Below are 27,941 nucleotides of genomic sequence, written 5' to 3' on the forward strand. Positions count from 1 at the left end.
ATGGGTTTCCAATTCACCCAAGGCTTGCACCTTGCCTCATTAGATGCCCGTTTGGACAGGTGGGACTGTCTATGACAGCCTATGAAACAGAAAATATGTTTTCAGAGGGTTTGAATTTTGATGTGTGGGATTTGAACCGCACTTCTGATTTCTCATATAACTAAGACTATGGAGAAGAATTATATTAATTTGAAAAAAGGAAAAAAAATTGAAATTAAATTGACAGAAAATTTCCTGGCAGTTTAAATTAGCAATTTAAATTTCCCACTTATGGTGAATCATCTATTAATAGAAGATTATGGTAACATTGGATTTAAGAAATTTTCCGCTTATGAGAAAATCAGAAAATCACCTGCGAATTGGAGATTATGGTAACGATGGGTATAAGAATGAAAATTATTGTTTTTAAATATAACACTATGTGCAATAAACTTGGGAATAACTAGATTCCCAACATTAAGTCATTTACTACCAGTACAGAGAGTTGCGCATTGAAATGGTCTCCCCACCAACGACTCATAAGAGTGTTGATTTCTGATTTTACTGTCACATTGAGGAGTGCTTCTCAGGCAGCGTGGGCCCCTCAGATACTCTTCTTGTGTAGATTTTACAGTACAGTGTCAATAAAGAGGAGTGCTTCTCAGGCAGCGTGGGCCCCTCAAATACTTTTCTTTTTGTAGATTTACAGTACAGTGTCAATAAGGATTCTAACATTCTCTGAAATAATTCCCAGACAAGTTTAAAAATAAACAGTACTGAGAGAGGGAGAGTCTACTATTCACTGATCTTCAGACAAGTTCAAAAATCAACAGTATTGAGAGACAGTCTATAACTAGGATGAATCAGGAAAAGTCATAGGAATATTCAAATGAAGTCCTAAGCGTTGTAGTCTAGCTTCTTTCTCTCTCAACTAGCCATTTTACAATTCCTGATTCTATTTTTATTGTTAGAAGAGCTGCAAGAAGCACTTCCCCAAGGTTAAGGGTTGCATAGTTTTAAAAACCGGCCAGTAAGAACTGGAATCGGTCGAACTGGCCGATCAGATCAGGCTTCGAACATAACTGGCCAGGTAATGGGATCAGAGGGCTGGTTTCTTATATGGCAGGTTTGATACTAATCGGCAGGTTTTGATGCTAACCAGTTGATTAGCTTACTCAAACCACATGGCAGTTCATGGGATTCACAATGATTTTCTGAAGTGGTTTTGGAGGAGGGCTGTTTCCTTCCCAAAACAGCTCTGCTCGGCCATAAAATCAACCAAAAACCTAACTCAATCCTAGCAATGTTGGCAATCAATGGTAATGTTAAATTCTTAAAGTAAAAAATTATTTTTATATTTATTAAAAAGGAAAGATAAAGGAAATGTCAAATTAAAAAATTCTTTTTATATTTATTAAAAAGGAAAGATAAACGAAAGGAAAAATAAAGATAATGTCAAATTAAAAAATTCTTTTTATATTTATTAAAAAGGAAAGATAAACGAAATGTCAAATTTTACTTAAATTTTTAACATTACCATTAATTGTTTCAGGATGTTTGACATTGATATCGACCTTATCGAACTTCATATGGAGAAACTAGAATTTCATATCCCACTCAAAGATTCAGCAGACTTAACAGTTTTCAGGATTTTAGGATTGGTAGGATTGCAACAATTTCATCGAATTCTATCATCTTTTGATGTTGGTAGTATTGATTGTTGAACTCCTCTACCATGGCCTCAACAAAAATGTACCGTCCACACAAGCCAAAATAATTGGTTAGGCGTGTTAAGCTCTTTCTACCATATTATAAGGTTGAGGAATTCAACGAGTCTGAAGACTTTGTGCCAGATGATGTTAATTAGTGATTTGTAATAGACTAGTGGCCAAGTAGCTTGTAGCATGGTTTTTGGACTCTAGAGGCCATTTATAGCCTCGTTGATTATATATTTTGTTGTTGATATGTATTGCACTTGGTGCCATTTTATTTATCTTTACATGGTGTATATAGATGAGTAAATTTTGCATGTTTTGACTCTACTGGTTTGAATCTTATTCATATATATATATTATTTTTTTCTCAATCAAAAATTAATTATTTTATATATTTTTTTCAAATCCGGTTTATTGAATTCAGTTTGATCTGGTTTAATCGGTTCCAATTTCAGTTTCAGTTAAATGGCCGACTTATTCAAAGCCTGGTTCTGATTTTTAAAACTATGAATTGTACTGCAAAGCACAGCCTTTCTTCAACCTGGGTGCCAGTTTGCACAGCCATTTTTCAACTTGGGTGCCAGGTCCTGGCTTCATCCCTCTGTGATTCACGCCATTTGGGTTGGACTGACCATAGTGAGAATGAAACCTTTTTGATGGATTAAAGTTCCATCAACTAAACTAGTGAAACAAGGCGGTGGTGTTGGCAACCGTTTTACAATTTGAGTTTCACAGTAGTCCTTTTTCTCACTATCAAGGGCCATATTTTAGTAGGTGCTAATAGGAATGTCTCTTTTTAAGCATACCAGCACTAGGTTCATTCTTTGCGTCCTCCAGACTCTTGCTTTGGTTCTTTTTTATTTGTTATATTAGTATTATGTATATAAGATATATTAGTGGGTTTTGCTGGCTATATTCTACCGTAGCCTACCATCATGTTCACATTAGGTTGCTGGTCAAACTGTAGGAGCCCTAAATTTGAAACTTAAGAGGGTTTAACAATAATTTGTTCATAAATATCAGAATATGTAATTTAAATACAGAATTTAAACAATTTATCTAATGAATACCAACCTGTTTGCGCTGCTGCAAATCTCGTTCCGGTTGCGTTACCAAAACGGCCAAAACCTCCCTGCCGAATTGGATACAACCTATGTACTCAGTCTCAGAATGCTTTCCAATTGAAGCAATCTGATCCCCCGTGCCCAAAAACTCCAATACAATCAGGACTCCTGCTTGCCTGTACCTCTGTGTTAAAATTGTTCTCCTTCCTCCCCTTAATATTACTGTGCTCCCAAGCAGCAAAAGATCCCCTTTCAGTGCTACTCTCTTCTCCTTTTATTTCTTAGAACCACCGCTTATTCATCTTTCATTGCCTTGGTTGTGTGCCCCCTGTCTTATTACGTGGCTCCTTACCGTGAATTAAAGAGGTAGTCATGTTTTATATTGACACTCATCTTTTTTTTTTTGCTAAAGCAAGAGTCGTGCCTTCTTTTTCATTAAATCAAACATAATTTACAATATATACGCATTTCCACCAAATTGTGTGGTTTAAGGCAAAATAGGAAGATGTCCTATAGAATCTAAGCCCTCCAACCCCAAAAAGTGCCCGCCAAACACTTTTGAGTACCGACAAAAACAAGCTACGGGAGTCGCAGGGCACATGAACCCTCCCCACAAATACCCGCGCCAGCAATCCCTTAATCTGCCTCTTAATCGTTGCCGTCCATTTTTCTTTTTAAACCCTACGTTGGAGATACATATCGCTTCATAAAGAAGCAAGATGTTTAACCCCCGACCCCACCGAACCACTCGCACAATCCTGATCGTTGATCGGACTTGCAAAAATCGGACGGCGGAGCTGAAAAACGCATGCCTGAAATCATCGAAGTTTATTGTGCGATGAGGGTGGTTTTCAGACCCGGCCCTTATCCACATGTCAAGCGTTGTAAGGTATCGCTGCCAAGATTTCGAAACCACCTTCGGCTTGAAAGCGGTGCGATCGCACCAAAACCACTTGAGAAGTGGTTTTGTCTCCCAACACTGGGAAAAATGGGAAGTGTTGCTGCTAGAACAGGGCCAATGGTTATTGTTCTCAACCTTTCTCCTGACTGTGAAAACCCAACGCCCGCCTCCGGGGATTTTCAGCGTTGTGATAACCATAGTTGCTGAGGCCGCCCCTGGCGAGCAATCCTCCGTAGACCTGTCTAACCAAAATTGTGAATCCTGCAGAAATTTGCTCATTGCGTATTGGCTTCCTTAGTTTTGTTCTGATACACTTTTTTATCCTCTTCCGCCTGGTTATGGCAAAGTTCTTTTAGGTTGCTTTGCGGCATTACAAGCCAACTCATCGAAATTCTGCTATCCTTATAGGTGACACCTTGGTTGGCTAGAATGTCCGCCAATTTGTTGGCCTTTCTACACACATGGATGAATCTAAGTGTGCGTAGTCCCTGAAGATGAACCTGTATTTTATGGAGCACCCTTATTAACCTCCAGTGTTTTGTTACTTTTTCTGGCCCTATTCCATGACTAATTTTCTTGGCCGCGTTGATGACTAACTCTGAATCAGCTTCTATTATCACATTTTGGCAGTTGTCCTGTTTCAGAAATTCTAAGCATTGCTCCAATGCCATTAGTTCCGCCATGTTGTTGGTGGCTTTTCCTAAATGACAATGGAAGAGGGAGATGATGCTTCCGGTTTCATCCCATAGAACTCCTCCAAAGCCTGCCATTCCCGGGTTATCTTTTGAAGCTCCATCGATGTTATACTTCAAAAAACCTTCCGGGGGGGATTCCAGAATTCTTTAACCGATTCCCTCATGATTATTTTCCTGTCTAGACCTTGTGGAATGAGCCCCTGCATGTCTAACTGCCTAAGTATTCTCAACTCTGTTTCTGAGGGAGGATTTTTGGGGAGATCCCTAACTGTTGTGCCAACTGTCTCTTTTAGCTGTTTCAAGATCTGCTCCAACAGGCGGAGAGAGGAATTCTTCTCTTCTTTGAAAATTCTTTTGTTTCTTTCTTTCCACACATTCCATATTATGAAACTTGGCAAGAGAGCCCAGGCAGAGTTAAGAACTTCATAATCCGAAAAATTATTCCTCCAATTGTTTAGGGTGTTAGTGATACTATCTCTGTCTCTATCGGACTGATTGAAGATGGTGGCAAAAAAATCCCATAACCTTGAGGTGAAAATGCAGCTATTGAGAAGATGTTCCATTGTCTCCTCTTGTGCTTCACAGAGCTGGCATCTAGAGGGTCCCAGCATACCCCTCTTTCTAATATTGTCCCAGGTTAAGATTTTCCTATGGTGAACCAGCCACATAAAGAGTTTGATCTTCATCCAGCCTTTGTTCCTCCATAGCTTCTGCCAGATTCTGACCGGAGCTTGGGATTCCAGCCCAAGGAGAATACCTTTTGCTTCCTTAATATTAAAGTTGCCCTCTTTGTTGTTACCCCATCTTAGTTGATCCTGCCCTTCAGTGACTAAAATCATCCTCTGATCCAACATCCTCTTTAGGGTCTCTGCTCTACTGTTGAGGGTTCTATCCTCTCTGCCATCTATTTTTTTCCATGTTCTCCATTTTTCTGTATTGTGAGCATGTTCCCAAAAGTCCTTTACCTTTACTAATCCTTGGTTGTCTGTCTCATGCTTGAGGCCCAAAAATTCCTCTTTCAAAAGTGTTGGTTCTTGTTGCCATTTATCCTCCCAGAATAGTGCTTGATCTCCATCTCTGATTTCCCAGAAACTGTTTTTTTGAACCACCCCTCTGTTCTCCCAGGCCTTGTTCCATATGGGAGAGCCCTTCATGTTTCCAGACATTCTTATTAGCTCAGAAGAATGCCAGGAGCTGGCATATTTTTCCTTCCAGATGCTTGCCCATTGAGCCTTAGGATCCTTAACCCACCGCCACCAAAGTTTGGCCCCAAGAACCTTACTGAGAATCTCTAGATCATCCAATCCTAGGCCTCCTTGGTTCTTAGGTTTACAGATCTTTTCCCAAGAAACTAAAGCCCATTTTTTCCTAGTTTCCTCCTTGCCCCAAAGAAAATCTCTTTGGATATTTCTAAATTGCTGTAAGACTCCTTTTGGAGCAGGGAGAGCTGATAGCATAAAGACTGGGATAGCTTGGAGCACAGCCTTTGTAAGAACTAGTCTACTAGCCAGATTTAAAGACCTGATTGTCCATTTTCTGACCTTATCTTGCATCTTGTTGATTAACGGTTCCCAAACTCTCTTATGCAAAGGTTTATCCGTTAGAGGAACCCCCAAATACCTAGAGGGGAGGGATTCTCTTTGAAAGCCAAGAATTCTGGAGACATTTCTCTGGATGGCAATGTGGGTGTTAAAGAAAAAAATTTTGATTTGGAAAGATTGACCTCCATACCTGTTGCCATAGCAAAGTCATTCAAAATTTGTTTGTATGCAAGCACTTCCTTGACTGTGGGAATTCCCTATAACATGGTATCATCTACAAATTGTTGATGGGTCAAAACTTGACCATTCTCCGAAAGTTGTAGTCCTTGAATTTTGCTCGTTACTTTAGCATGCTTAATGGACCGCCCCAGCCCTTCCATCATGAGGATGAAAAGAAAAGGAGAGAGCGGATCACCCTGTCTGAGTCCTCTAGAAGGAAGAAAAATTTCAGAGGGAGAGCCATTAACTAAAATTGAAAAGCTGGAGGAAGTCACTAGGGCCATGACCCATCTGATCCAATTATGATCAAAACCAAACGCAGTAAGCACTTTCTTGATATATGTCCAGTTCACTTTATCATATGCTTTGGCTATGTCCAATTGCATTATCATACCCGCTTTCCTTTTACTAGTTAACGAGTGAACCACCTTGTGAGCTTGAATGATGTTATCTAGTATTTGTCTGCCTTCCACGTACTCAGATTGTTCCCTTGAAATAAGCATAAGCAGCAAAGGTTTGAGTTTGTTGGCCACTACCTTGGAAATTATCTTGTAAACTACATTGCATAAGGCAATGGGCCTATACCTCTCTGGCGTTTGAGCATTATCCTGTTTTGGAATTAGGGCGATGAAGGAGGTATTGAGAGCTTTCAAAATAGTTCTGTTCAGCCTGGAATCTTCCACTACCCTTACAATATCCTTTTTGACAATGTTCCAACAAACTTTGAAGAAATCCACATTGAATCCATCCGGACCTGGGGCCTTGCCATTTTGCATTTCCTTGAGAACCTCACTGACCTCCTTTTCAGTTACAGGTCTGTTGAGATTACAGTTGTCCTCTCTGGATACCAACTTAGGGATGTGTTTAGTGAAGTCCTTGATGAAAGGTTCCCTTACTAAAATGTTTTCCTGGGCAATACCTCGGAAGTGTTTAACTAACACTGCTTCTATTTCCTCATGGGATTGATGGATTTGCCCGTCCTTGTCCTTGATCGAAGAGATCCTGTTGTGAGTCCTATTAGCAATGGTGGATCTATGGAAAAATTTGGTATTGCGCTCTCCTTCCTTTAGCCATTGAACTCTTGATTTTTGTTCCCAAAAAATTTCCTCTTGTTTGCACAACTTTTCCCATTCTTGATGATATTTCTCTACTTGATCATTTTTGTTCTTATCAAATCCTTCCTTGATCAAAGCTTGGTTGAGCTCCAGAATTTTATTTTCAACAGATTCCTTACCTGCAAAAATATTTCCAAATTCATTCTTGTTCCAAGCTTTTAGCTTCATCTTGATGTGCTTTAATCTTTTGTGTAGCAGGAACATTGTTGATCCCTGAATCTGCAAATCTTCTGCCCACCATTTTTCAATGTTGCTGATGAAATTTGGGTGTGAAAGCCAAATATTTTCAAATCTGAAAGGTCGATTTCTTGGGGTGCCTATGCCCTTGATCTCCATTTGAACCGGCCAGTGATCTGAGCCTCCAAAAGGGAGAATTCCTGCAATTATTTCCTTGTCTAAAAGCATGAGATCCTCAGAGATCATGAATCTATCTAACTTGGAGGCTACCTAGGAATCCCCTCCTCTTTTATTATTCCATGTGCAGAGGCCATTGTTTGTCTCAATGTCAACAAGCTTCATGTTTTCTGAAAAGTTTTGGAAGGCTGAGGAATATTTATTTAGAGCTCTTGTACCCCCTTTTTTCTCCGAGAGAGATCTGATCATATTGAAGTCTCCTCCTATGACCCAAGGTAATCCCAGTGTTGATAATATCGGTATCGGGAAAATATCGGCGAGGGTCCGGAAAATATCTTATCGGCAATATCGGTGAAAATGTCGGCAAGCATAAAAAATGCATAATATATTCATTTTTTTCAGATTTCTAAACATATAAAGCAATAACAACATGAACTAAACACATTGGCACATAAATATGAAGAAGGCATTGATATATATGATGTCAAATAGAAATGATACATCAAACTTCAAAGGCGATACCAAATCCTGCTGATCCCTGATAATTGTCCAATCAAGGACTCAAACAAAATAACATCACATATCCTACTGATCCCTGATAGTGATAAATTGATAATTGTCCAATCAAGGACTCAAACAAAATAACATCACATATCCTGCTGATCCCTGATAGTGATAATTGTCCAATCAAGGACTCAAACAAAACAACATCACATATATAAAACTTTAAAAGTATTTCATCATCATGAGTTATAAACTTATATGTAGCAAAAGTTGCAAAACAAATAAAACTAGCAGCTATCTATCTGAGACCATTGGCCTTTCCCTAGCAGCTTTCTTTCTGTCTTGTTCAGCGATTGCTTCACGAGCTTTTTGTATAACCTCTGCACTAGAAACCATACAAGGCATCACATCTGCATCATATGCAGAGAGTTTAGCCAGATGGTATTTCAATCGTGTAATCCCTCCTGACATCTTGGTCCCACACAAATTGCATGATATATATGCCTGATTTGCCCCACCAACAGCCTCCCCATACTCCCAAAATGGGTCCAAGGCTTTTGGCATATTTGACATTTGTAGTGAACTAATTCAAACCTAGGGCACAAAAAAAACAAAAAATTGGCATTAAACCCCCCAACACAAAATGAAAAAATAATAAGTAATAACAACCTCATTCAAAAAAAATTACTACATTATTTGCATTTTGCAATGTGAATGAAAAATGGCAATAAGAGGGTGCATAAGAAAGTTGAAAAAAAAAATGAAGCTTGCTGTCCAAATATGGAGAAAACCCTTGCATTGGTTCATGGGCATGAAAATCATAGCAAATGGAAAAAAAACAAAGAAACAAAATGTTGGTAGGCAAAGAGGCAAGCAAGCATAACCCTAAATCTATGAAAAAATCATTAACATAGGGGTTTTTAAGAACATACCTGCTAATGGAAGAAATGAAGTTTGTCTCACTATTCTTCAATCTTTGATCCACAAAAAAATCTTAATTGGTGGTGATAATCGTCGTTTGATCTTCAAACCCTCCTTGACAAGCACCGCAAAACTCTTTCCCTTTCTTCTCCAACACTCAGAAACAGAAATGAAGAAAAAAAAACCAATTTTCGTTTTTTTTAGCCGCGGAAAAACACGCCCGGCGATATTTTAGATCGTCGCGCGATATTTTCGAAAATATCGCCGATATTTCGGAAATCGCGCGATATTTTCGGGTCCCGAAAATATCGCGATATTTTCGGGGCGATATATCGGCTCGCCGAAAATATTGCGATATTTCTGATATTCGGCGATATATCGCCGATATTATCAACAGTGGGTAATCCTACATGCCTGACCCGGAGATCCACCAAGGAGTCTATAAAGACCATAAACATTCGTGACTAGATAAGTGTCCCTGTCTCCTACAGGCTGTATGACCACTGATAGATAATTCCTTGATGCCTCCGCATCAATTATTCCAATCTTTTGGGGATTCCAGAGAATGAGGATACCCCCTGTTGTGTTTTCAGCTTTAACTTCTAGAAACTCAAATCTGTTGAGCCATTTACTATGGATTTGCCTAAACTTTTGAATAGAGCATTTCGTTTCTTGGACAAAAATTATATTCGGAGCTACTTGCTTCATTTTGTTACATTCTCTTGCTGCCTAGACCTCTAATATTCCAAGTTGTGAACTTCATAATTAAAGATTGGTAAAGGAGTAACTGGTTAGATCTTTCATCTTACCTGAGTCTACCATGAGCTTTCCACATTCCATCAGTAGCTCGTTCTGCTTTTTCCTGCCTCTTTTTTTTCCTAGATTTCTCGGTGCTAGCCCCGGAGTTGTTTTTACTGCTTTCACTCCTTCATTACTCTATCTTTCAATGTTGTTTACTTCCTCCAAACCCTTTTCCTGAGTTTTCCATAGGAATAACTGCTATATTCTATTGATCTCTTCTTGTGGTAGTGATTCTACCCTGCCCGTAGTTCCCTGATTCAAGAACCCTTCTAGATCTAGGTTTTCTCTGTCAAGAATCTCCTGTAGCTCATTGTCCTCCGTTTCCATCTCACTCTGGTTCATTTCCTGATCCATTTCTAGTTCTGAATCACTCATCATGTTTCCTTTCTGTTTTTCATTTTCTTGTGTCTGATCATTATCTTCTTCCTTCTCCCTCTTCTCATAACCTTCCTTCATTACTTGATCTTCTATTGCTATTTCTTCATCCTCTTCGAGAACTTGGAACTGATTCTGACTAGCCTTTTGTCCTCCTGCTTGGTGTTGCTTTGGCCCTTTTTTGCCACTTTTTCCTTTATGAACTACTTTGTGAAAGCTGTCTGTGTCTTTCATTGTGTTAGTTTTGCTTTTGTTTTCTGCTTTACTGAGAGGGCAGTCTCTTAGAAGGTGCCCGTGTTCATGGCATCTACGACATCTAAATGGAATATGCTCGTAGTCTACTGTCTGCACCCATTCCTCATCAAAAACCTCCAAGATGACTTCATCCGGAAGAGCTCCAGATAGATCCATCTCCACACAGATCCTTGCAAAGGAGGTATATTTTCCCCTCCTTGTGGCTTTGGAAGCTTTGACAAACCTTCCTAATTTATTGCCTATGGCAGCTAGCAATTCTGTTTGCCAATAATCAAGAGGTAGAGAATAGAGTCTTACCCAAACCGGGACTGAAGTAAAAGTTTCCCTGTTTGGAACGAAATTCATCATCCATGGCCTCATATAGAGCCCTGCTGTTGCATAGAAGTAGGGCCCACCTTCAAACACTCTGTCTTTATCCTCAATGTTGGTGAACACCATAGTGAAGAAACCCTTGGACCCCAGATGAAGATCAATGCTCCCTTTGGGCTTCCAGTGGTATCTGATCCAAGTTTGTAAAGCTTTTTCAGTGGGCCATAACCCCATGAATTTGCATATGATTGCATAAGTCTGCATGTGCTCCCTATGCGCCTGCAGTGTTGGATTATTTAATACTACTCTAGGAGTGATTTCAGCCTTGGGTTTACACGGTCCCTTTTGATTTTTGTCATTTTCCTCCTTGTCTTTTGTGCCATCATTCTCCTTCGATTTGGAACCTTCTGTTTCCTCTTCCCTGTTTCTCCTTCCTTCCTCAGCATTACCTCTGCCTTTATCTGGAGGTATCTTGCTCTTGTTGGCCACCGCCTCCTTGTAGGAGGGAGTGGAGCTCCCTCCTCTGCGCCCATCCATGGGGAAAATTTCCTCCGTAACCTGAAACCCTGGTCGCTCTCGCTTCGCTCCCGCGTCCTCCGCCCTATTGACACTCATCACTTATGTAGTGCTTTTGTTATTAATATTTATTTAATATTTTATTATACCTTTTAATGTTTAACCTTTAGTATAAAGTTACTTCTTTTATAACAATATAACTCTTTTTAAAACTTTAGTAATTTAAATTTAGAACCTTTGGATAATGTTCTATGGTTACTTATTATGATAACGACACATACTAAAATACATATTCCAGTATGTTATTTTTTTGTGAGTTAGATATTTATTTAATATCTTCAACAATTACATCATTTATCCTATGCTTAAAATGTCTTTATAATTTAATATGACTACTAGTGCAGTGTAGGCGACGCATGCATGTGTAGCTATCATATGCATGCATCATCTGCATGCTAATAATTCACATTTCGTTTATACTGGTAAATGGGTCATTACACAAACAAAGTGAGGGCTATCAATGCACTTGAGAGATAGCTGGTCTATTTCCTCATTATTACTGAGTCATCACAATAGTATTCTACTTTCATTTTGAAAATTGCTGAGAGAAGGATCAAATTTGAAATGTGGGATTTTCCTTCAACGCGAGAATTGTTGAGGATATAAATTGTCTATACCAGTAATAGTGATGTTTTTTCATTAAATTGACTTAAATAAACAAACAGATAAATTGACTTATTTGACTTATTTTTCAACAGAATGTTTTACTTTATATTTTCATTTGAAAGAAAAAGACTTACTGCATTCTATCATGAGTAAAAAGGATTTTGAAAGTCTCCAGGTGCTTCAAATTTGATCCTTGATCTGGCAAAAGATTTGCTTCCCCATGATACTCCAGCCCTCTGATAGTTCGCATGTTATATTTATATGGTATTATCACGTGTCTGTGTGCACACACATATTAAATAACATGTGTGATACACACATGCAATCATCGGACAATAGAATGAGAGAGGCCCCTGTTACCGTTCAAATATATGTTATCTTGGTTTCTAATTGAACATTATTAGCGGTGCGACAAAAAGTAGCCTTGATGTCATCATGTGAATTTATTTCCATGTTAATATACGTTTGGTGGCTTTTAAAAGGATATTAGAATATGCGATATTTAATATTTATTTTTAAAAAAATGAGAGGATATTTGTTTTTATTTTATATTTTAACTATATAATTAGAGGATATTTGTATTAAGCAAAACGCTGCAGCAAAGTTCACAGAAATAATACAGTAAAATCTGTCTCTTTTTTTAAAACCATAATTAGAGGATATTTGAAAGCTGCAGCAAACCTCACAGCAATAAGGTCTGTTAAAGTCTTTTTTTAGCAGACTTAAACAAAATTTTAAAAAGAACTATCTTTTATCCTCTAACTACAGCCACAAGAGGAAAAATGCAGCCTGCTCCTAAAAGATCCTGCAGGTATAGATTTTACAGTATTGAGCTGGATAACCAGCTACTTTATAAAACATACAAAACTAGCAAAAAACTTGTCGGCTGGCTGCCTCATCATGAGCTGCAGTGGCTGAGTCTTGATCCACTTTGTCAATTTCTTCTGTTTTTGGGTGTTGGTGAACAGTTTCATCTTACATTAGAGTCCCATAATGCCCATAGTGGGGAACATAGTACAGTCTGCTTGTAGAACACAGAATTGGTATTTGAATTGGACCAAGGTTCCGATCACTAAAGCAATTTAAGAGGCTATCAGATTATCCAGTTCTGGATTTTTGAATTTTTCTTATAGCTGCCATATTAATACATAGACATTTATTTTCCTGAATGGCTTTGTCATGACTCAGTGCCCTCAGAATCTCCTGCAATTCTCTGTAATCCATTATCTTTCCAAAACTGTGCAATGCCAAACTGAAAATTGAAGCTTCTGTAGCTATGACCTACCCTTTTGCAAAAGAAATTTGAGGCGAATGTATAGTTTGGAATAAAATTGAGAACAAAAGACACAAAATCTAGAAGCGATGATGCTGGTAAACAAAGGAGAACAAAACCTTGCCCTTTGAAGAACCAAAGAGGGCACACTTTCTCTGAGAAGAAAAAGATATAGTACGAAGAAACCAAATAGTCTTTATGCAGCCGAAACACGAACCAAACACTAATATCAGAGAGCCCAGAAGGATGAGCGGACTCTCTATAACTTAAGCAAGAGGCTTAAAACCAGAATAATCCCAACAGAGGTGATGGCCCAAAAGAAAACCTCTGTTCTCCAAATTGTTGCACCAGACATGGTGAATTCAGAAGAGTAACTGATAAGGAGGATGAACCAACTTACCTGTGCTTTAAACAAGGAGACCGAACTATTAGGTCTAAAGTTTAAATAGGAAATCAGAGTTCGCCTGTCCGATGAAGAGGCCAATGCACCTTCATGTCAACCGCAAATAGCTATCCATCCATGCCATTATCCCAGTGTTCCCAAGGAAGAAGTCCTGTAGGCAAGTTCATGCAGGCAAAAGTAGGTGGTCCCTTACCCATATCCGAGTGACTGATTGATGGTTTTGCTGGGTACGTTTCCATGTGGTTTATTAATGAGCTTTACATGCCATGTTTGGCATTGCTCACTAAGTGATCAGTTGATGACTAAGGCAGGTTGCCATTGACAACGATATCCCCTATTTTTAGAAGCATAGCTTGGTTGGCACATATATCCGCTTGGACTGTGTATTCTTTCAAAACACTATAATAATAAAACATGCCATGTCTTGCATTGATAACTGAGGGATAACTTGATTGTCACATAGTAATAAAATTTGCCGTGTCTTGCACTGATAACTGAGAGATAGCTTGGTTGGCACATGTGTCTACTTTGGACAGTGGATTATCTCGAAACATTATAAAACCTGCCATGTCTTGCATTGGTAATTAAGGGATGGATTAATGACTAATTCAGAGTGATATCTTCCATTTTCAGAAACATGGCTTGGTTGGCACATATGTTTGCTTGATAGTGTATTCTCTCAAAACATTATAGACTTAACTTTTAGAATGCTTTTGCCAACTTAAATGATTTTTATAATCTCGAGGTTAGGAGTAAATTTAATGGAAAAATGTTTAAAATCAAATGTATAATGATGTTTTTGGAGTTACACCTAGAATTTGAATGCCTGTGTTTAAGGTAAAATTTAAGTCTTACAACAGAGTAAAAGTGTAAACTTCAGCAAAAGTATTTGTTAACGTGCCCAAATCCCTTACAGATTTAATTTAATGATTTACTAAAAATAAATCCCACACCTGCTACCCAAAATATACCGAGCTATACATTTTGAAGGAAGACTACTTGGAAATTTTTTTCTTTAACAGAAATGGGTATTTTTATATTAGATAAGGATCTGGCAGGGTGCCAGAGAGCTGAAAATTACATTGCTTAGAAGAGCCAGAGATCTCAGCCTCTTACAAGAAAAATTCAAAGATGATGCAGAGATGCTATAGTGAATGCTACCTGAAATCTATGCAATCTCGAAGGCCTGCAAGTGAAAATGGCACAAAATGGTCCACCCAGAAAAATAAATAAACAGGACATCACATTATAGCAGAGGAGATCACTGAAGTGATTTTCTGGTAGCTAGTATGTTAAAATTGGCAACTAGGGCCAAACTCCATGTGGGTCACCTTATTTATGGCAGCTGATATTTTTCTTGGATTCCTCTCTTCGAGAGGTGTAGGATTGATCTAAAGATCATCTGATTCCGACATGTATTTATGGAGATATGAATTTATTTATATTATTTGACAATTTGTCAAGGTCGGCCAGCAAGCAAATAACCCCCAGCTCAACCTCAACGTTGCATTTAAATAGAGGAGGCCTCAAGTCATTTGTTACACACATCTCTCATGATCTCTCTCCACTCGTTTGGGTTTGGTGGCAAGAGAGGTCAAGTGGGAGATCTAGCCGCAGTCCTTGAAAGGAGATCTAGCCCTAGCCGCAGGTCTAAAGAAGCCCTAATCCGCTATCTAAAGGAGGCCCTAAACTACAGTTAAGAGAGGCCTAATTCGTAGCAAGGAGGCCTTATACGCAGTCTAGAGAGAGGCCTAAGACGCAGCAAAGGAGGCCTAATACGCAGCTCAAAGAGAGACCTAGCTGCTGTCACCTAGCCGCTGTCATAATAAAGCCCTAGCCGCAGTCAATGAAGCCCTAGCTGCAGTTTGTGAAGCCCTAGCCGCAGCAAGACAAGGAGAAACCTAGCCGCAACAAGAAGAGCCCTAGCCGCAGCAAGAAGGAGCTCTATGACAACGTGAAGGAGCATAGAAAGAGCAACGTGGAAATCTCTGTGACAGCGTGGTAAATAATGCTGTTCTAGGGCATGGTTTAGGTGTGTTTGGAAGCCGCAGTCACAAGGTTAGTAATCGTTGAAGACAGGGCTAAATATGAATGTGTTTGGGTGCTAGCAAATGCTGTTAGCTAGGCCGAGTTTATGAAGAAGACAACACTGCTGTTTGGGACTGTTTGGGTGCAGCAGCTGTGTTAGGGAGATAAGTAAAAGCGTTGGGCTTGAAACTGCCCCAAAGGGGCAGCGTGGAGGGCAGCATCCCATTGGAGGACAACCGCAGCCATTAGGAGCAATTCTGGGCCAGTTTGATGGGCTGTTAGGGACTGTGGTTAGTACCCTAACCAGTCCCAGAATTGCAGCATTGCAGCAAGTTCAAGTGTTGACATTTCTATAGGCTAAATGCTGCTGCGTTAATGATGAATGGACACTATCTGGGATACGTTTGCTACAGGGGTTGCTATGTGCTAGGCCGCAGGCCATAGCACCATAGCAAGGGCTGCTAAGGGCAGTCAAGGATGTGCCACAGTTTCATAGGGAGGACTTATTCAAGTGCCCTAACCAGAATCTATACAGTCAAGGAAGCTTAGGGCTGCTGCAAGTGCCCAAATCAGATCAGCTATCTACTGCAGAATGAAATCAGATTTATGAGTAGTGTTTGGGCTGATTGTATTTACAGTTGCAAGCCAAAGTTGCCTAGGTTTGATCAAGCTACCTAGAGGTAGAATTCTGCCATGTTTGACCAACATTGTCTTCTCTGGTCAAGGCCTTACTACTGCTGTCATAAATATCAGTTTTATATATTTGTACAATCTCTCTCTCTCCCTGCTGAACTATTGAAGAATATAAGAAGAATTGATCAAGGGTTTCCCCACAGTGGGGTTTGTCCTTGGCTGGTGCCACATCTTGTGTCCTCTTGTCTTGGCTTGTCTTCTACTGTTTATGTTTATGTTTTATCTGCTTTTTACTATCATGCTAACGTGATTGCTAAATTGGACATTGATATTGGGCTAACAAGAAAATTGAAGTAAATTGCTCTTAAGCATAGAACATAACTAAAATTAACATAGTGACATCTGAATCTTTCCTGAGAAATTTTGCAGGGAAGTCCTTGAACCTATCTTTACCTGTTTGGTCCTTTCTACCTTCTTCTTTGAAGCCCATCTTTTCCTAGACTGCTTGGACTGTGTGGAGCTTCCTTTGATGTCAGATGTTGATGGAGGATCTGTGTTTCTTGGTGAGCATTGAGGGAGAGAATTGGTGCTCACTGCTCCATGTCATTGGGAGCTCGCGAGGTAGCATTGCCACAGAAGGGGGCAATGGCATAGCACAATTCCGATCTTGCATTGTTATTGTCCCATTTTTGTGCAACTAGGGCCAAACTCCACTTTAGACAACTCATTTGATGGAGATGATGATTGCATTGAATTCCTTTTTTCAAGAGGACCAAAATTGATCTAAAGATCATCAAATTTGGACAAGCAAAAATGTGTTTTTGAATTTATGCCCACACATTGTAAATGATCAAGGTCAACCACATCATCATGTAGGCTCATGAAGCCCAAGAGACATGTCATTTCACCCTCAACGACTTGTATAAATATAAGTGACTTCCAACCTCATTTGGCACCTCATTCACTCATACATTCTTCTTTCTCCTTCTCTCATTGGTTTGTACAACTATTGGGAATATCTTCTTACTCACATGTGTGGCAAGGAGGACGGATTTCAGACAAAAGTACAGGGCCGAAAAATTTCAAAAGTTGACTGAAGTTTGACCAACATTGACCAAGGACTGTTTGACTAAATTTGACTGCGATTTTGGAGGATTTGACTTTATTTGACGAGGCCGCATTGATTGGCATAGAAACCAAGATTTTCTGGGCTATTTGACCTGCATTGACTGCAGGTTTGTTTGATTGCAGGATTGGCTCTAGGTTGACCAAGTTTGATCACAAATTTTATGACTGTTTTGGCTAACTTTGACCTCCTGTTATTTCATGTTCTATCTACAATGACTGTCAATGTGATTAATGGTTAATGTGGCTGCTATTGGAATACTAAATTGGAAATTGTCATTAGACTGATAAAGGACATTGAAGTAATTGTGCTAAGCATAGAGCATACTGTTGTTAACTAAAATTAACATGGTATCAGAGCACATGTGAAGACAAAGCCCAAGCAAGAGAGAGAAAAGCAATCACTAAGGGAGATTTGTTAGACAAAATTATTGGACTAGCCTCAATGGCTACTACATCTTACTTCAAATCTGAGGATAAGCTCAAGGACAAATCTGACTATCATGCATGGAAGATGACTTTGGACTTGACTTTGGAAGAGCATGATGCCATGGACTATGTGCAAGGAAGAGTGGTGGAGCCTCCTTCAAATGCACTTGTTGCTACGAAAACAAAGTATAAGAAAGGTGAGGTCAAAGCTAAGAGAATTATCATAGACTGCATTCAAAAGCATTTGGTTGCTTGTATTTCTCATTTGGGAACATCTAAGGAGATGTATGATAATCTGGTTGGGATGTTCAAAGTAAACAATGCAAATCAAATCCTCTTTCTCAATAACAAGTTGAAGGACATCAAGATGGATAAAGGAGAGTCTATCCAATCCTACTTTATGAGAATAACACAAATCAAGAATGACCTACTATCTATTGGAAAAGTTATCGCTGACAGGGAGCTCACTCTCATTGCACTTGGCGGTCTTTCAAGAGCATGGGATGTGTTTAACACCACGATTGTCAACAATGACAAGATTCCAAGTTTCGATGAATTATTGGCTAGATGCACTTAAGAGTAGACGAGGACGATGGAGAGAGACAAGCCCTCATATGGGAATGAACCTATAGCTTTCTCCGCTCATGCAAAGAGGAAAAGTAATGTTGGTCCAAGGACACAGGGTCAAGGGTTCAAGCAAGGGTTCAAAGAAGGAAGAAAAGGAAGGTGCTACAATTGTAACAGGTTCGACCACTATGCTAGAGAGTGTCCTCACAAGAAGGATTCTCCAAGGGATGATGACAACAACAACAACAATTTCAAAGACAATGGAAATCAAAGAAACAACAGGTTCAACAATAAAGGAAAGAGGAATGCTCCCGCTACTCGATATGGAAATGGTCGACCTTCCGAAAGGACGAGAAATTTCAGGTATGAGGAAAGTAATGTTGTAGAAAAACAAAAGGAGTTTTATCTTATTTCTACTCTATCTACTGCCTCTACTCTAGATACTTTGGATCATTGGTTGATTGATAGTGGAGCCTCAAGGCACTTCACTGGGGTACAAGGAGGTCCTGTCAAATTGGATTGAAAAGAAGACTAATTTGGAAATCATACTTTGAGATAATGCCACCTACCCCGGGAAAGGGATGGGTACTGTCACTCTTCACTTGAATCAAGGTCAAACCATTCATCTACAAGAAGTGTTGTATGTGCTCGATTTGAAGAAGAACTTGGTGTCTATTTCTGCGATGGAAGATAAAGGCTTCAAGGTAGCATTCATTGATGGAAAGGTACTTATTTGGCAAAAAATCCCTAAAGATGCATTTACACTTGGATTTAGGGTTGATGGTCTCTATGAAGTTGGAGGAAGTCCTTTGGGAGCTTTGACTTGCAATACTTCTCTTTAATCTGAATTATGGCACTGGAGATTTGCTCACCTTCATTACAAAGCCTTACCTGGGGGTAAGGAAGATGGTCACAAGTATGCTCGAGTTCAACATGAATCGTGAAGGAGTTTGTTAGTGTTGTGCAACTAGGAAACTTACAAGGGGACCATTCCCTTCTAGTGAAAGCCAAACTATTGATATTCTTCAATTGGTCCATTCTAAACTATCTGGTATGTTGCCCGTAACATCATTGGGAGGATACTTATACTATGCAATCTTTGTGGATGACTTTTCACACAAAACATGGATCTATTTCTTGAAGAAGAAGGATGAAGTGTTCAAATGGTTTCGTTCTTTCAAAGCATTGGTGGAAAATCAAACAGGGAAGAAAATCAAGATATTGAGGACTGACAATGGAACCGAATATGAATCAAATGAATTCAATTACTTTTGCAGAGAGGCTGGCATTAAGAGGGAGACAACTGTCCCATACACTATTGAGCAAAATGGAGTTGCTGAAAGGAAGAATCGAACAATCATGGAAGCCACCCGTGCCATGTTCCATGATCAAGGTCTTCAGAAGTTCTTATGGGGAGAAGCTGCGAACACTGCTGTATATGTTCAAAATAGGAGCCCGCATCAAGCATTGGATTTCAAGACACCCGAGGAAGTTTTCATTGGTAAGAAACCTGATGTCTCTCATTTTAGAATATTTGGTTGTCTTGTGTATTTTCATGTGCCTAAAGAGAAAAGAAACAAGTTGAAAGCATCTGGGAAGAACGGTATATTTGTGGGCTAAAGTGAAAATTTAAAGGCATATAGAATCTATGTGACTAGTCAAAGAGATGTGGAAGTAAGCCATGATGTCACCTTCGATGAATATACCACCCTTGGGAAAGCCAAAGATCTCCCCATTCCAAGGAAAGACAATGATGATGCTACGAAAAAACAGCATGAACCTTCGACAGATGAGCCTATGCCCGATGTTGATGGTTCGATAGATCCTATTGATCCACCTCCAGGTGATCCCTCTACCTCAAGGAAAAGACATCTATGGCTCAAAGATAATCTCGAAGATGTAGAAAAATATACTGCTCCAAGAGGGACATTTCGTGAAAGTAAGAAGTCGAACAGGTATCAAGGGTACTTAGCTGCTATGAGTACTATTGTTCAAACTGAGCCATGTACGTTCGAAGAAGCCGTAAAGCACCAAGTCTGGAAGGATGCGATGAATGAGGAATATGAATCTATCATGAAGAATGATGTCTGGGAAGTGGTGCCTAGACCCAAGGACAAGTCCGTAGTCACCTCAAAATGGATTTACAAAATTAAACATGGAGCTAATGGGAGTGTTGAAAAATATAAGGTTAGGTTCATTGCTCGAGGCTCCTCTTAAAAGGAAGGAGTGGACTATGACGAGATATTTTCACCAGTTGCGCGACATACCACTATCTGATCTATTATTGCTCTTGCTGCCTCTCAAGGATGGAGCCTACATCAAATGGACATTAAGACTGCTTTCTTGCATGGCTCGCTTAAGGAGGAAGTCTACTTGGAACAACCTCAGGGGTTCGAAGTACAAGATCGAAGGACACATGTATGCAGGTTGAAGAAATCCCTCTATGGGTTGAAGCAAGCCCGTAGGGCTTGGTATGAGAGGATTGATAGCTATCTTATGAAGCCGTGATTTACAAGGAGCGATGCTGATCCTAACCTATACTTCAAGGTTGAAAAGTGGTCCTTTATGTAGATGATCTCTTTTTGACAGGTGCAGACCCTCTCATTTATCAATGCGAGAGGGAGTTGGCTTCTGAGTCTGAGATGAAGGACCTAGGTCTGATGCACTGCTTTCTAGGCCTGGAGGTCTGGCAAAATCTTGGCGAGATTTTCCTTTCTCAAGGAAAATACATTGTGAAGCTGCTCGAGAGATGTGGGATGGTGGATTGCAAGTTTGTGTCTACTTCGATGGAACTCAACTTCAAGAGGCTATGTGGAACTGCTGCTGTGCATGAGTTGGCAAACCCTTCTGAATATAGACAACTTGTGGGGGCCCTAATGTTCTTAGTAAACTCCCATCCGGACATATGCTTCGCTGTGAATATGTTGAGTATAAATTGGATTGTTGGTAAGACTCTCTTGAGATATCTCCGTAGCACAATCAACTATGGACTAAGATACACTGTTGGGAATTTGTGGCTACATGGATATACTGATGCTGATTGGGCTGGTAGTGTGGTGGATCGAAAAAGCACGTATGGATGTTGCTTCTCATTGGGGTATTCTTTAATTTCTTAGATGAGTAGGAAGCAGGAATTGGTTGCTTTAAGCATTGTTGAGGCCGAATACATTGCAGCTAGGAAGCTCTTTAGTGAGCTATTTGAGCACATGCTAAATACCAACATGATCTTCTGCGACAACCAGAGTGGGATTCGCCTTTCATAGAATCCCGTGTTCCATGAACGCTCCAAGCACATTGATATCAGGTACCACTTTATCCGGGATATGGTCCAGCGGGACCAATAAGGCTCCAACACATTAGGATTGATGAGCAGGTCGCAGACATCCTCACGAAGCCCTTAGGGAAGGTCAAATTCGTAGCCTTTCGAGATAAACTTGGAGTCATGGAAAGACCCTCCCATGAGGGTCTTGCTTGAGTTGGACATTGAGCTCTGAGAGCTCTTGGGGTACTCCTTGGAACTATGAGCGACCATAGGGTGAGTCGTTCACCTTCCCCTATCGGTGCGCTGTGTACAGGGTGAGTGGTTCACCTTCCCTTGTGATACACCTAGATGGTTGACATATGTGTAGGGTGACTGGTTCACCTTCCCCTACGATTGATATATGCATACGATGAGTGGTTCACCTTCTCCTATGGCATATGAGCAGGATGGGTGGTTTAGCTTCTCCTGTTGATGCCCCAATATACATCCTACCCATGTAGCCCGGGACTCATGGGAAGTACCTCTCATCTGGCCAATGAGTTGGGAAAAGTGGATAGGGACCATAGCACTATAGATGGATGCATCGTGTATTGCCGTACTCCCTATGTCTAGGATGCATGGTGTTCAACAACTTGATCTGGGATCAAGTCTAATTGAGGTTCTACCTCTGGACTAACTTTTGTCAATGGAGAGTGGTAAGGTCTTGTGACTCACTCTCGATCGATTCTTCTTCATTATCTATATTAGTGTTCAACAAAATAGACATGAGATATAGAGATGGTACATGACGATAAGATGGCATGATGATCGATGATGATAGATGGATTGGTAGGTGGAATTCTCCCTAGTTGAGAGGGAGTGTTAAAATTGGCAACTAGGGCCAAATTCCACTTTAGACAACTCATTTGATGGAGATGATGATTGCATTGAATTCCTCTTTTCGAGAGGACCAAAATTGATCTAAAGATCATCAAATTTGGACAAGCAAAAATGTGTTTTTGAATTTATGCCCACACTTGTATAAATTATCAAGGTTGGCCACTTCATTATGTAGGCTTGTGAAGCCCAAGAGACATGTCACTTCACCCTTAATGACTTGTATAAATATAAGTGACCTCCAACCTCATTTCCTACCACATTCACTCACACATTCTTCTCTCTCCTTCTCTCATTGGTTCGTATAGCTATGGGGCATATCTTCTCACTCACATGTGTGGCAAGGAGGATGAATTTCAGACAGAAGTACAGAGTCGAAAATTTCAGAAGTTGACTGAAGTTTGACCAACGTTGACCAACAACTGTTTGACCAAGTTTGATTGTGATTTTGGAGGATTTGACTTCGTTTGACTAGGCAGCATTGATTGGCACAAAAATTGAGATTTTCTGGGTTGTTTGACCTGCATTGACCACAGGCCTGTTTGATCATAGGGTTGACCAAGTTTGATTGTAGATTTTATGACTGTTTTGGGTTGACTTTGACCTCCTGTTCAAGCTGAGTTTGACTGGGTATGACCGAGTTGCTTTAAGGACATTTTGCTGCTACTTTGACTAGCGTTAACTTTTTGGTTAGGGTTGGATTTGGCTGGAGATTTGACAAGGTTGTTTTGACTTTGATTTGGCAAGTCAATTTTGACTTTTTTTACTCTCCCTCTCTGCTGAACATTTGATATAATAATAAAAAGAATTGATCAAAGGGTTTTCCCCACATTCGGTTCTTTCCATGGCATCCACCAAATCTGGTGTTCTCTCGTCTTGGCTTGTCGTCTGCATTTTGTTATTTCATGTTCTATCTACAATTATTTTCAATGTGATTAATGATTATCGACGTGATTAATGGTTAATGTGATTGCTATTGGAATACTAAACTGGAAATTGTCTTTGGCCGGCTAAAGGATATTGGAGTAATTGTGCTAAGCATAGAACATACCATTGTTAACTAAAATTAATGGTGTGGAGCTTACTTGGCCGTGAGATGTTGATGGAGGATCTGTGTCTCTTGGTGAGCATTGAGGGAGAGAATGGGTGCCCCATGTCATTGGGAGCTCGTAAGGCAGCACTGCCACAAAAGGGGGCAATGATATAGCACAAATCCGATCTTGCATTGTTACTGTCCCAATTTTGTTGTGAACTATCAAAGAGTCATTGCCAAGCAAGACATCCCAACAATGGTCTTCTGCCTCTGAAGCAAGGAGCCTGATGGTGCCACCAGTTAGTGAATCATCCTCTGGCTCTTTTGTAAATAGATTACGATCACGAAACCTTTTGTATTGACATTTGACTCTTTGATAAGCCATTGATCAGTCATGCCATCATCAACTTGATATGCATCATCCACAATCTTTCTTGAAATGGATGTTACATCCTCGCTACTCGTTCCCATAATTATCGGAATAAAATTTCTTGTGATTGCAATTGTGTGATCTGAGATTGCAAAGATTTTAATGGTCACTAAGGAGGGTTGATGACAATTTAGAGGGGGATTTTGACACTGGGAAGTATGGGTACTGGCCATATATAACTCTGTATATTGATAGCAATGGATGTTTATTGTTATTGCTAGAAGATGCAAGCTTTGAAGATGTTTGGTGGAGTTGTACCTGAAAGCCATTATGGAGAATGTTTGCTGCATACTTGATCGTTGATTTGGATGATACCCCGACTTAACAATGCGCCTTCATTTTCCTTTTGGTCGGCTGCTTGATTTTTTGTCCCTTAGAACATGGAATCCCTTTATTCTTGTGAACAGGTTTTTGTAAGTCACTATTCCTTTCCATAACTCACTGAGATTTTCATCCATTGAACCTTTGTTGAAATGTTGAATTGCCCAATTTGAGTCTCCAATAATGATGGCTTCCCTAATGCCATTTCTAATGAGCAGTTGCAATCCCTTCCATAGAGCTAAGGCTTTTGCACCATTATTGGTGAAATGTCCCAGATCCTAAGCAAATGTCAAAAAAAGTCTTCCTGCAGGATTTTTATTTGGCCTTCTGCTCCAGATGGGCCAGGTTATTCCTTAGAAGCCCTATCGAAGTAAAGAATGAAGCTTCCCATAAGTCCTTCCCATTTCTCTAAACTAGCTTGGCTTAATCTTAACTCCTAGCTGGGAAGGCTCTTTGGTCTAAATCTTCCTATGCTAGTGATGGTTCCAGGCTTGAGCCCTTGAAACCATTTGAGCTCCCTTGTACTAAGGTTCTCCTACCAATTATCTGGAATTCCGACTGAAGATAGGGCATCAAACAAGAGAGCTTTTGCTTTTGCAACAAGGAGAGGAGTCGAGAACAGTGTATTGTTGAAATGACTTTGTTTCTTGCTATCCAGATTCTTCAACAGATGTATTTTGGGAGGGCGATGACAACTATTTTAAGGGCATTTTTCCTTGTTAGATTTAAATTGTAATCTAGATACCATGTATGAAACATGGAGGTCCTGTCTTTAGGAATTTCAGTGAAGATTTGTAGCTCTTCCAGGGCAGACTCCCTGTTGGACACCTAATCCTCTAAGGGTTGGTGTGGAAGTTGAACAACCAAAGGGAGTCCAAGAGACCACTTGGAATATGAATCCAAGGGTCACTCCTATGTATTATAAATGTATATCATGTCAATAATAGATATACTCTCATGCTTATCATTCATCCTATGTGTCTGCCATGTATATGTTTGATATGGTATCAGAGCAGGCGATTTCTTGCCCTGCTCATATTTGAGCCACAGGCTTTGTGGCCTCTCTGTGCATGTCAGTTTTGCCATTTTTGCTCCTTGTCAGAAGCGTTTCCTTTACAAAAACTCTGTAGTCTGCAGTTAATTCCCTGAAATTCTGCTCCTGAGCTCTGCGTTGAAGCAACTGCGCCACTTTAATATAGACGTTTTTATGTTTTTTGATATAACGCAGGTCTGACAATCCTTTCCATAACGCGGGTCTGACAATACCTCTCCATTAAGTTTTGACCATACTAGTGTATCCCAGATTTGTAGGTAAATGGGAATACAAAACAATTTTGCGCTGTATTGAATTCCACATCGGTGAATGAAGCATGTTTTGAAAGCCATGCTCTCTTCTTTGCGATGTCCCTTGGATGATTCTTGTTGAAGGTTGGCCTGACATGGAAAAGTTGCAACGAATATGTGTTGAAGTCTCTTCTGATGCCTATGCAAGGAGTTGAAGATAAAGTTGGGTCATTAGCGTTGGTTGATCTTTCACATATCACCATTCATATGTTATTCTTTGTGCGTGGTAAATTTATCTATGTGCATATAATATTAGTTTATAATGGAAGCATGAACCCTGAATTCATGATCCTAATGACTGCAATGTCGAAAGAAATGATGCTTGGATCCTAATGATCTACATTGCCAAATGAGTGTCCCCCTTGCTCTTCCGGAGTGCTCACACACCAAGTCTGCAGTATTAACTTGGGAATCCATATATATCTATCCACAGTTCCTCCCATCAAAAACATTTCCTTCGTAGAAGCTATCGGGATTGGATTCCTGAGTCTGTTTGATTACATTCAAGGGCAGAATGCGGAACAAGCCAAGGTGCCAATGACGACCCTGGTGTTGACAAAAATCTTTCCGTCGAGAGGCCCCTTCTGCAAGTCTTCCTTTGTCGGCAGTTTCTACATGCCAGAAAAATTCCAGAAAAATCCATCGGAAGTAAAAAAAAAAAAGCTTGGCATTATAGGCCAGGAAATGGGACGCTGTGTATGCTGCTGTGAGAAGGTTCAGAGGATTTGTGACTGATTCCAACATCTGAGAGGAGGCAGCGAAGCTGCAAGCGAGCCTCATAGGGACCCCATGGGAGGACGCCATTTCCAGATCCCAACAAAGAATTGTAGAACGAGAAGGGAAGTAGCTGTCCCTGTTCAACATGGCACAATACAATTCTCCATTCAAATTCAAGAACAGAGTAATGAAATTTGGATGCTGTTCCACAAGCTCTCTAAGATGTCGTTAGGCTATCAATAGTTCAAGTTTTGACTGTGATTTCTCAGAACTAACGATTTGCATTAAGAGAAGAAAAAGAAGTACTTGCCTCTTGATCTTCGTCCCAAGAAGACTCGTGCTATTAGGTGACGCCTTACCAAGTGTCAGAACCGTCCAAACACCATCATTGAAGTTGGCAACAAAAATTGAGCGGTGGATAGGAGCTGAAGGAGCCATCAAAAGGCCTCATTGGAGAAGAACAATGAATGCATTTCTGAAGGTATTTGGCAACAGAACTACAGGGACCCAAAATCTGGGCTTGAGGCAACAAAATCCCTGTTCGAGGTGTACTGAAGGCTGCGTGGAGTTTAGTGTTGCCATTGGATAGAACAGAGGGTTCAGAATCCCAGAGTTTGAGGAAATTACGTCACAGCTATGGGTGACACAAAAAGGATAGTGGAGGTTGATGAAGCTGATGATGAGTTAAGCTTTGAAGATATGGTATGAAGAAATTCGTGTCCTGTGAAGTAGTTGTGAATCCAGACAATCAAACTATTCTTAGCCAGGATTGTCGTCTTGTGATATGATCTTAACTGTATTCTTAGTTGTATGCAAAGTTGTCCACTATGAGTAATTAATGGAGGTGAATGTGTTACAACAATGTATCTGAATGTAGGTCTGTTGAATATAAGTTACCATTCAAGATGAGGAGGAAAATTTGTCAAATACTTGATATTTTACTTTGTACTATTTGTTTCCTTACCATATCGAAACAAATACAGTGCAGTTTTATATATTCTGTCCAGATTATTTGCTGATGTAAGATATGGGATTGGACCCCAGGTTGATTCGATCCTTGGCTAAGAAGGATATCACAAAGCCGACTACCATCCAATTGAACAAAGGTAGAGGTAGGTTATTGATGTAAGAGCACAAAAGCAGTCAGAACTATTATGCGACTTTCTAGAACAGAGGATATTGCAGTAACATTGAATTGTGAGTGACTGTTGCTTCTTCCTCATTGGTTAATAGTTGTGATCGGTTTCTTTAAAGTGTAAGTTTGATAATGAAGAAAATGACCAGACTTGATAATGCATTAGAGTTGTTAAATACTCTAATACATTCCACTGTTGATGAGATGGTGAAGATCAACAAAACCTCTCTTTCCAATATTAAAATGTGTCTGCAAAATGCACAAAAGAATATTGAGTTTTTGACCTTGTTCTCAAAGAGGAGTTACAACAGAAAAGACATCCTTCTGAACTTGTTCAAAACAATCCCTTATTTGACTTTGAAACAGGATCCTATCAACAACCAACAAGTCATCAAGTCAGTAATGTTGAGTTTGATCCCCATCAAGTGCCAATTT

The 27,941-nt window shown here is 39.9% G+C and overlaps 1 protein-coding gene and 1 pseudogene across 1 annotated transcript in view; both read left to right on the top strand.

Annotated features, from left to right (window-relative positions):
• On the top strand, positions 1-26,614 carry LOC149151131 (uncharacterized; annotated as a pseudogene).
• Positions 1-27,941, top strand: part of LOC149151130 (myosin-binding protein 7-like) — a 45,132-nt gene that overhangs the window by 1,009 nt on the left and 16,182 nt on the right. The window lies entirely within an intron of this gene.

This window comes from Pinus tabuliformis, chromosome 9 (assembly GCF_031772625.1).
Source record: "Pinus tabuliformis cultivar Carrire ecotype Pingquan chromosome 9, CPIR1, whole genome shotgun sequence".
Classification (NCBI taxonomy): Eukaryota; Viridiplantae; Streptophyta; class Pinopsida; order Pinales; family Pinaceae; genus Pinus; species Pinus tabuliformis.